General features: G+C 38.9%; 1 pseudogene; it reads left to right on the top strand.

The window, feature by feature from the left end:
* The first annotated feature begins 6,254 nt into the window (after positions 1-6,254).
* Positions 6,255-8,083, top strand: LOC149160702 (pentatricopeptide repeat-containing protein At3g56030, mitochondrial-like; annotated as a pseudogene).
* The last annotated feature ends 3,513 nt before the right edge of the window (positions 8,084-11,596 follow it).

Here is an 11,596-nt window from a genome sequence, read left to right as displayed (position 1 = left end):
AAATAGAGAAGGAGGCCCAAGTCCTTCATCTCAAACTCTGTAGCAAGATCCTTCTTGCATGACAGTATCAACAACTCATCACCCGTTAGAATCAAATCATCAACATACAATACAATGATAAGCAACTTACCCTCCACCACAATCTGGTATAGGTTAGGATCCGCCTCGCTCTTGGAGGATCCAAGTCCTGTGAAATAGCTGTCTATCCATGTGTACCAAGCACGTGGTGCTTGCTTCAACCCATACAGCGCTCTCTTGAGCCTGCACACATGCGACTCGCTGCTGAAGACCTCAAAGCCTTCGGGTTGCTCAATGTACACCTCCTCCTCAATGACTCCATTGAGGAACGCAGTCTTCACATCCATTTGATGAATGTGCCATCCCATCTGCGCTGAGAGAGCAAGAATCGTCTGTATGGAAGAATACCTTGCGACAGGTGCAAAGGTCTCCTCATAATCGATCCCCTCTATCTATGAAAAGCCTCGGGCAACAAATCTTGCCTTGTACTTCTCCACACTCCCGTCAGCTGCCTGCTTGACCTTGTAGATCCATCTCGAACCCACCACTGATTTCCCTTCCGATCTAGGAACAATCTCCCATGCATTGTTTCTGACAATAGAATCATACTCTTTCACCATGACGTCTACCCATGCGGGATCCTCCACAGCTTCCTCGAAAGAGGATGGCTCAGTCACAACACACTTGCTCATCAGAGCCATGTATCCAGTGTACCGATCAGGTGACTGTCTCTACCTGCGTTGGGCTGTAGGTGGTCCTACAACTTTCTCTGCATCTTGAGCCAGTCGCTCAGCTTCTGTCAAGCACTTTCGCCCTCTGATGGTTGGCGCTGCATGAGTGGTCTCTTCCACTCCATGAACCTCGTCCTGTGGCTGATCCACGTCCTGAAGCTCATCCTTAGGAACTAATAGCTCCTCATCTGCATGCAAGTGTAGCTCCCTCTCAAGCGAACACTTCATGGCTTTCTCCTCTTGAAATTTTATATCCCGTCGCACAACAGTTTTACCACTGTCTGGAAAATACACACGATAGTTGTGGGGCGTATCAGTGTACCCCACAAATATCCCAACCTCTGCGATCGGCTCCAACTTCTTCCTGGCATCCTTCGTCACATGCATGTAAACGTTAGCACCAAAAATCCTCAAATGAGAAAGATCAGGCTTCTTACCAGAATAAGTCTCCTCAGGTGTACTCATGCCAAGTATCCTATGAGGACAATAGTTCTGCACATAAACTGCTGTATTGCATGCTTCCGCCCACAAGTGAAGGGGTAGGCCCTGATCATGAAACATTGCCCGTGCAACACCCACAATCGTTATGTTCTTCCGCTCAGCTACCCCGTTCTGCTGTGGGTAATGGGGAGCTATGAGCTCTCTACGAATCCCTTCTGCCTTGCAGAAATCCTTGAACTCGTCTGAGATGTATTCACCACCATTATCGCTCCTAAGATCCTTCACCTTCTTCCCTGACTCCTTCTCGACCAGTGCTTTGAATTCACAGAACTTTGAATATGTCTCGCTCTTCTTCTGCATGAAGAAGATCCAACACTTACGAGAGAAATCATCAATAAAAATCACATAATACCTGTGTTTTGCTGTCGAAGCAACTGAGAAAGGTCCACACACGTCTGTGTGAATTCTCTCAAGGATCGTCGTGGCGCGACTATCCTTCTCGTGAAAGGTGGCTTTCACAAACTTCCCCAAAGTACACCCCTTGCACTAATCTGACTGCACAAGTGTGCCTTTAGGAAGCCCTGTAGTGATCTGCTGTAGTATCTTCAAGGCTCCATGGTGAAGGTGACCCAATCTCCTGTGCCACAACTCGCCATCATCCCGGCTCACCAATCCTTCTGCCTTGCCCGCCATTGCTGCGCATCCATCTACATGCAACTGATAAAGGTTCCTCACTCGAACCCCTATCTTCCGGGTATCACCAGTTGTCTTGCTGTGCAGGAAAGCTTTTCCCTCGCTGAAAACAACATCATACCCCTTGTCTTCTAACATTGCCACTGAGATGAGATTCTTCGTCAATCCTGGAACATGCATGACTTCCTTCAATACGAAGGGTTTACCAGAATCCCTCTCAAAGGAAATGGTACCGATACCGGTCGCACTATATCTACCATCGTTGCCCAACTCAATGTGCACTCCAAGATCTTTGTCCTCCAGATCAGAGAACAAATCTCTATCTCCCGTCATGTGAAAAGACGCACCACTGTCCAAGAACCACACTGATCCCATCACACTTGAAACCAAGCATGCGATCAATGAAAAATCAAGCTCAAACTGTGAGGCTAGAGCCTCTCCTGCTGAAGATCCAGCAGCCTGCTTGTTCTTCTTCTTCTGCGGACAATTAGTGGCATAGTGTCCCGTGCTGGTGACAGTGAAAACACTTCACCTTGGACATATCCTGCTTCTTGACTTTCGCACCAGACTGAGAAGCTTTCTTGCTCTTCCCTTTCTTTGCTTTGGCAGCCAAAGCACAATTCTCTTCATCAGCTCCCTTTGACGAAGATCCGTCCCTGGTACTCCGCCTGATATCCTCCTGCACAAGATCTGACCATAGTCTTTCCCATCCTGGCAATTTCTCCCGACCATTGATAGAGTCCTGATAGGAATGCAAACTCTTCGGAAGACCAAGGAGAGCCAAGCTCACCAAGTCCTCATCATCGACAGTAACCCCCACACTTCCCAGCTCATCTCGACACTGAGTGAACTTCGTGAGATACTTGGGAATACTGTCACCCTTCTCGCATTTGATGTTTCTGAGTTTATCTTTGAGCGCCAGCTTCCTCTGATCGCTCTTTCTTTGGAATAATTCTGTTAATGATTTCCACATCAAATATGGAGTAGCCTTTCCATGGAGGCTGGGCACAATGTGATCCTTCACGCCCTCCAACAGAATCCTTCGACATTTTGCGGTCCTCTTTTGCCAAGCATCAGCTTGAGTAGCATCAGTAGGCTTTGGGATATCCGTATCTATGAACTCCTTCAGCCCATTATCATCCAATACTACCTCCATCCTGTCCTTCCATGCAATATAGTTTGAGCTGCCCTCAAGAGCATACTCCAATCGCAATCCGTTGAAAGACATTGCTGCGTTGTCACCAAGAAAACACTGCTGCAAATTCGAATTCCACCAGCAACCAACTCAACCGCCTCGGATCTAAGATTCGTGAGAACACAATATTTCTCGTACAGAGATTGACTGTATGGGCATTCACCGGATATCTCACCTTCCAAAGGAAGGATGAATCCAGAGGCTACCTGGCCCGATTACAGACTCTGCCTGAAGAAATAGAATGTAAACACTTCCTGAATAGTAGATCTGATGATCAACAACTCTGATACCATGTAGAAATTTTGAATAATTTAACACATATTCAACAGAGATTATCCTGATCATGTACTATTGCGGAATACATACACAATACATAAGCTCCTCTACGTTGATCATCAATATAGCAACATCAATAACAATAAAACATCAAGAGCATTCACACATTAACACAGTATGTAACCCGGGGAAAACATCTCGCTAAAAACCCCACACTATCTGTATATTAATGATTGAGACCATGTAACATTACAAAGTACAATGCTTATCACAAGCAATCCAGTACCAGCTCCACCTGTTACACACAATACAGCTAAGATCTGATCTCCAAATCTATTCCACTGCTTGCCTGCCTCCACTGCTCAATACCTGCTCAAGAATGAATGAGAATGGTCTACCAAACTCGTATTTCACCTCCAAAGAATCACTCACAATGTGTAAGACGTGAGCAGAAGCTACAAACTGGGCAAATACACGAGCAAACTCATTGGCATACTCAATCCCTTGATTGTGCAAGATCTGATGCACAACTATAGTCACAACTGATAGCAATCTGATTCTCTAACACCTGTCCCTGCTGAACTGAACATGCACTGACATGCAACTGAGTTAACTGATGTATTCTATAGTTGTATTATGAGTTAATAATTAGTTTAACAACTCATCATTAGTCTATTTGCAGTTAGACTAACTACAACTAGTTTAACAAAGTCAAACTGAACACAACTCCATCAACTCCACAATCAACTCCACCAAACTCAACTGATTGAGTTCTAACTAAAGTCATGCATGCAACAACTACACTGACTCATAAGAAAAGCGTACTTCCTTCTGACAGCTGCATGGGCCACATCTGTAGCTCAAACTGAAGTGCTCCAAGAGAATAAGATCAAGTTTATAGTCCAAATATTATTATGAGACAATAATATTTGACTTTTCTATTTTTGACAGCCAGTCTAAAAATAGACTTTGATCACCCACACTGTGATCACTCACACTGTGGTCACCCACATTGTGGTCACCCACACTGTGGTCACCCACACTGTGATAAAAAATAGAACTTGCGCCATAATTTGCCTGCGGGCCCACTTAGTGAAGACGACTCTTTTCACTAAGCTCCATCATCTTGTTGCAATCTCAACACACTTGTAGTTTGTCACTGTGTTGAGGAAAACACTTGTTTGAAGGGGAGAGGCATGTTAAGCATTAAAACCCTTATTGAGCCCTATATTGAGTTATTACATTTCTATTGTTTACTAGTAGGTTAGCTAGAATCTTTCATTGTACCATTTTATTATAATTGTACCATTATCTCCTATATAATACCAAGAAGATCTAGTCTTATGATCATCTCATCTTCTCTATTGTATTGGATTCATTGTAACAAAATGTTTCCCCCCTGAAAGTGGATTGTATTCATTGATTTTTTATCATTTTTAAGGCACTTGGGTCATGACACATAACCCCCTATCTTTTTTTCAATACAATTATCATTGTCACTAAAAAAAATGTATGTATTTGAAAGGTCTTAAGAGGAAATTTACATGCTTGTTTATGCTTCCTTTTTGGTACATAATCACAACATTAAATCTGAAATATGTGATCCACTTCATGTGCTATACATTACCAATCTTCCTTTGTGCCTAGAGAAACTAGAGAGATTTATGGTCATTACAGATGATAGTGTCTTATATGAACAAACAATGTCTTCAATGCAAGTTTAGAGATTAAACTATTGCACACATTTCTTTATCATTTATTGAATAATATAGAACTACATTTGAAAAAGTCTAGGAGTGGTATGTAACATGTTTCCAAAGCAGCATTAAAAGTGTACCTATGACATGTCTATAGACATGCACCTTGACATCAAAGGCTTGATGAATATCAAGTAAAGAAAATGCTAGAATAGTAAAATCTATGAGCTTGATCTCTTCGAAAGCGTGCCCTAGCTAACTATGATTTGGTCAATGTTTAATGAATTGAGTAAGTGTGCAACATGGTAAAACTACATAATGAACTCTCATAGGTAATTGGCCATTCCTAGGAAGCTTTGCAACACTTGAATCTTCTTGGATGATGGCTATTGGAGAATCAATGAAATCTATTGGATCAATATTGAAACCATTAATGTTACCCAAGATAATACTTTTTCACCTCAAAGGTCCTTTTATAAGAAGATACACTTTCTATAAATTCTATAATGACAAAAAGGTGAAAAGATAAATCCAAATGTAGATCTGTACTTGAATGAAATTTTGAAGTCCCATACTTATTTTAAAGTATAAGAATCTCTGTGAATCCTATTTCTTAAAAAACTAATCATCAAATGCTAACAATATATGCACAAACACATGCACACACACACACATTGGGAAAACCTATCAAAACTTAGGTTGTCAACCCAGCAATGCGGATGACCATCAATGGTTGCTATTTGCAAATGCAAGTCCACTCATTACTGTTATTCAAGGAAAACCACACCACTTTAATGTAATTACTCGTTGGTGGTCTATACAGAAGTAAGCTTTCACTTCTACCAAATGCTTCTAAATCTTGGGCTTTTAACATGTTTTCTTAGGTCGGAGAAATACAAACACTTAGCCAACCAAAAACAATTTTAAATTATACTCGAGACTGAATTATAAATAAATAAATAAATAAATAAATAAAAATATAAATTTTAAATAATAAAATTATTTAAAAATAGTATAAATATCCCACATTTTCTAAAAATTATAAAATCTTATTTAATTTTTAAAGCCTTTTGCTATTTTTTAAAATTAAAACTATTTGATTTCTCAAAATTTCATTAGGAATCTCTTTTTCTGTCCTTTTTTTCATAAATGAAATGTATCCTCTCAAATTTTCTATACCTCTAAGAACCCTCGAGTTCTTAGGAAATGCTGAGGGACAATATGGGACAGAGAGAACCGAAGTTCCCTTAAACCCTACCAGCAAAAACCCCACCCCTCACTTTTCGAAATTCCACTCCCTCCAATTTTCAACTGCACAAACGATTCTTGCAGATGCAGGCCAAGGCTGGCTTGCGTCGTGCAGCACTGGCCTCTATCAGGTGTGCATTTTCAAGAAGCCAGCTGATTCCTCAACAATGGACATCTGCATCAGCGGAATGGCTCCAAATTCCGGACTCATGTCCCCCAAAACCTTCCACAAAGGTCAGAGCTTTCCTTGTTCTCAAGACCTCATTTCGGGCCATAAATTTTACTCAACAGATGCAGTCCTGAGCCGGGACAAAGAAGAGAAATACGCCTCGTCTGAAGTAAGCAAAACTTACGAAAGCCCAGAAAACAATAGATGGGCGGTGGTGGATGCTGCAAAAGAAATATGTCAAAGTCCTTGAAAATGGCGATGAACACATCGAAGCAACCCTAACACAATTGGGGATTCAGTTAACTCCAGAACTAGTTCATACGGTATTGGATAAAATAAGTTCCCCAAGTTCGGCTCTGAGGTTTTTTGAATGGGCCGAACGAAATCCAAGGTTCCAAAACGACACTTCAACTTCTGACAAGCTTGCCAATATTCTCGGCCGCTCGAAGGACTTTGAAACCCTGCGGAGGGTTTTGTCAGAGAGGTTACCTAGGTATCGCAATTATTCTGCCAGAACATTTTCTTTCGCCACTGCCTGGCACGATGATCCGGATACGCTGAATGAAGTAATGGAAATGTTGGAGCAGCTGGGCCTTTCTCTCAGAAGGTATGCTTTTGAAATGCTTATTGCGGCTCTGTGTGAAAAAAATCACATCAGTGCAGCCTTAGCTGCGGTGGAAAAGACGGAAAATACTGATTGTGCTCCGAGGATGCTGACTTATAGGCCACTTATACATGTGTACTGTCAGAAGAACCAGATGGGTAAGGTTCATGAGATTTTTGAGATGATGAAGGATTGTCCTCAAGATGGCACCTGCTATCATATTGTTTTAAGTGTACTTTGTAATAGGGCACAGTTTGCAGAGGCTGTTGAATTTCTTCGGAGATATGGTAATGTGGGCTACAAACCAGGTGCAGTTGCCTATAACATATTGATTTGTGGTGCTGGCAATTCAGGGAGAATCAAAAGCGCCCTTGAGCTGTTTGATAGAATGAAAGAAGAAGGGATTACGCCTTTATGTTCTACTCGCACCCATATTCTTGGTAAACTCTTTAAAATCAAAGGGTTTGACGCGGCATATTCATTCCTGATTCAGCACAGTGGAAAGGATCGCAAGCTGGATTTAAGTAATTATAGATGTTTGATTAGGGTTTGTAGCAAATCAGGCCAAGAGCAAAGAGTACGCAATCTCATGATGGAAATGAAAGCAAAGGGACTTGATTGATGCAAATTGGATGAAACAACCAGTATTTCCATGTCAAAAGGCCTTTGCCTCTGGTGGATGGGCTGTATAAAAACTCTGAAAATATATCACCAGATAGTTCAGGTTTTGGTTATGATTGCTGTTCTCATAGAGCTAATCGATTATAACAAATTAAAGATCTTTCTTTCTTATATCCAGGTGGTTTGTCTGAACATCCATGTCAAAAGGCCTTTGCCTCTGGTGGATGGGCTGTATAAAAACTCTGAAAAGATATCACCAGATAGTTCAGTTTTGGTTATGATTGCTGTCCTCATAGAGCTAATCGATTATAAGAAATTAAAGATCTTTCTTTCTTATATCCAGGTGGTTTGTCTGAACATCCATGTCAAAAGGCCTTTGCCTCTGGTGGATGGGCTGTATAAAAACTCTGAAAAGATATCACCAGATAGTTCAGGTTTTGGTTGTGATTGCTGTCCTCATAGAGCTCATCGATTTATAACAACTTAAAGATCTTCCTTTCTTATGTCAAGTGGTTTGTCTGAACAAGTTTTGTTAGTAATTATCAAGAACTTCTTACAAGTGATCATTTGTTTGTAGCACAGTAATCTTCAATGTATACATGAGCTGTCTGGTTTTGTTTTGAAATACAAAATATTAAATACTGCAAGTGTCCCTCATAGCTGTGCCCTTTTGTTTACAGAGAAAGTGTTAATTAAATTGTTATTACGGCTTTTGGCAGGGCTTTGTTTCCATGTGCTGGATTTGCAATTGGAGGCATTGAATTGCAGGACGATCCATTTAGAAAGGATTTCACTAACTGTAGCTGAACATTTGTTGCATGAGAATCGTGGTGTTTTTGTGGATGAGATACGGCATTTCAAAATTTTTGAAGTCATTTTGGTACATACAAATTAGAGTATTATATTGTAAATTGGATTTAGTTTTATTTTGGGTTTGGGAGAGAGGTGTTAATTCATAGTGTGATTTTTTGTTTTTTAAAATGTATTTTTGAATCCATAAATAAATTTAACATTGTGAACATTTTAAAATATATTTTTGAGATATTCGATTATTATAAATTAAACAACTCAAAATTATAATTTTTAAAAATTTATACTAAATTTTGAACAAAATTGATAAAAAAAAATATCCAGGATTTTTTTATTTCATCTATTAATTAAATTACAATATTGTTATCCATTACACCTAAAATTTAGCATTAAACCTAAATTTACTTTCCTAAATGATATGTACAGTTTAAATGAAAAACTCTTATAAATAAAACTATTATAAGCTTTTTTATCTAGAAGCTCAACAAATATTATATTAAGTTATCAATCAACAATGTCAATCTGAAATAAAATATAACTGCTTGCCTGTTTTTTCTCTGACAAACTGGTTAGATATATTCTCTTTTCTGTTTCATTCTTCATTTGCCCATTTAGCTGCCCCTTTGGAGCTAGTAAGCTGTCCCAGTTTTTATGTGTTTTCCTTTATTGCCCTCCTTTTTCTTTATTCTTAATTTGCTATCAATTTTGATGTCTTCTCCGGGCCCTCTTTTTCTTCAGTCTCAATTTTGTTCTATGACATAATTTTTTTTTTTAAATGTTTGGAGGCTTTCAAAAGAAAAGATTAAATGTGTGCTAAAAATTTAAACAGCCATAGTATTAATAACCACCTTTACTTAATATATTGTTTTTATTATTTTATAAAAATATTTTTTTTAATAAAGTATTAAATATATTTGAAATTAAATTTTATATATAAATTGATTATATATCTCTATATATTTTTTTAATAGATATGGTATAAAGTTAATTTCTTCAACTATCACTATAACCCATAATGATAACCATTAGGTCCACCATGCTGCACCTAATATAGACATAGATTGATGAGGGGATTAAAATATGGACACAGATTGATCAGGGAATTGAAATAAGAATCATATAATTTTTTACATAACATGTTTATATGTTTTGCCAAATGAGGTACACCTTTAAGAACAAAGTTTTGTACAAATATATATAAAGAGGTTTTATATGTTAATGTTAACCATAAAAGTATCCCTTCGAATCTATCTAACATATAGTTGACTAAGCTATCTATTCAAGTACATAATAAATACTTTTTTTCCATCATCAGTGGTTTTTATGTTAAGAATGTACTCATGAAGCTCAACACAATGGAAAATTCTTTGGCAAACTTAGCTATAAAAGCTATAAAGTTAACACCAAGATTAATGAAAGTGAATGGAACTATAAGGGAGGTCTCGATTCTGTAATCAATGTGTAATTGTGTCTCTAATGCAAGGTGGTTTTCAAAGACAATTTGAGTCATGAAACAAAGGTAAAAGCACATTGTTTGCACACGAAACATATTTCAATCTACTAGAGTGTAACACTCCCTTGCACCACCTTAGCTTAAACTGGCTTAGTGGGAGGTGTTACTTTCATTTAACCCAACCTCCATAGTCATGTCATAGAGAATGGGGTCACAAATTTTTTCAATTTCTAACTTATTTGAATAAAAAAAATAACACCACAATTGCGTTCACCATTGTAAAAGCTTCCCGACGGCATAAATTTTATCTCAATCCAACCTACAAATGAAAAGTTTTGGCCATTTAAAGATTTAGCTAATAACCATTTTGTCACATTAGTGGGCTCTGCCATGTGGCACCCACTTGGTTCCCTTGTGGCGCTCCAAGTCATATGCCATGTCATACTCGGCTGGGGCCCACAAGGCCATGCCCTTAACGTGTTTTGTGGTACCTCACCATTATAACATTCTCATCCTTAGCCTCCCTTTTCCCTTGGCAGCATAGTGCAAACACCAAGTATGAGACCTCGAGGTGGGACGATTATATATATTCACATCAACTGTCGAGGGGGGATTTTTTGTCTCTTGACCCTTCCTCATGTGTGCTCTCCATTCCTCCTGAGATCCCGAGGTCCAACATCCCAAGATGACATCATGTTGACTTCTCTTCCCCAATGATGCCCCCTTTCATCAGGCAAGTTACAAAGAAAATCTCTTAGGGACACAACGAGAATCTTGCTCGTTATATGATGGAAGTTGCCCTTGGTCCTACTCCTCGACACTTAGAAAATTACAGGAGACCACTATATATGTATATATATATCGTTAAATTGTAACAAGAAAAGACTTCATTTGACTTGTGCCTTAGTCAAATGGAGAAATTCAAATTTCCACATCAACATGAGGACTCGAGTTGTAGTTAGCAGGAGTGACATGGCCAAGTCACTTAGTTAAGTCAGTTAATTCGAGTTTGTTGGCAAGAAGTAGAGTTGAGCATGAGTTGATTGCTAAGATCTAGCAACCTAGTGGAGTTAGTGAAACTCAATTAACTGAGCTTTGATCATGAATAAAGTCAGTAGGAATTTAGTTGAGTAGTTGTAACTATTGTTAAGTCATTGATCTCTCAGTTAACTAGTCAATTTACTAAAAATAGCTCTAGTCATGCATGCAATTTGAATTGCCTAGTTGAGTGGAGGAAAAAAGGCATCAATGTAATCATTATTGTATATTGTTGAGTGTACAAAGTTTGCATGTAGCAGGTGAAGATTTCTCTTGGGATTGCACAGGCAAATAGGAGCTTTTCCTATTCTTTAGGAGCAAGAACTCCGCAAGGAAATAAGAGGAAGTAGGAGGCCTATTTTGGCTAAGTATTTGCCGAGCAGACTCAGGAGGAGGATATCAGTATCGCAGTGCAGATTGAGCTTCAAGCATTGAATTTGTCATTGTAATATATCTATATTCTCATATGATACAATACAAACAAAGGAGGGGTTTTTCCTAGTTGGGTTCCCCAGTAAAAATGTTGTGTTCCTCGTGATTGAATGATTGCATGTGTTTCTATTGCATGTTTTCCCTTCCGCAGATTGAGTAGAAGAAATTTG

Source organism: Pinus tabuliformis, chromosome 5_2 (genome assembly GCF_031772625.1).
Source record: "Pinus tabuliformis cultivar Carrire ecotype Pingquan chromosome 5_2, CPIR1, whole genome shotgun sequence".
NCBI lineage: Eukaryota > Viridiplantae > Streptophyta > Pinopsida > Pinales > Pinaceae > Pinus > Pinus tabuliformis.
Note: the sequence above shows the minus strand (reverse complement) of the source record. Positions and strands in the feature narration are given on the sequence as shown.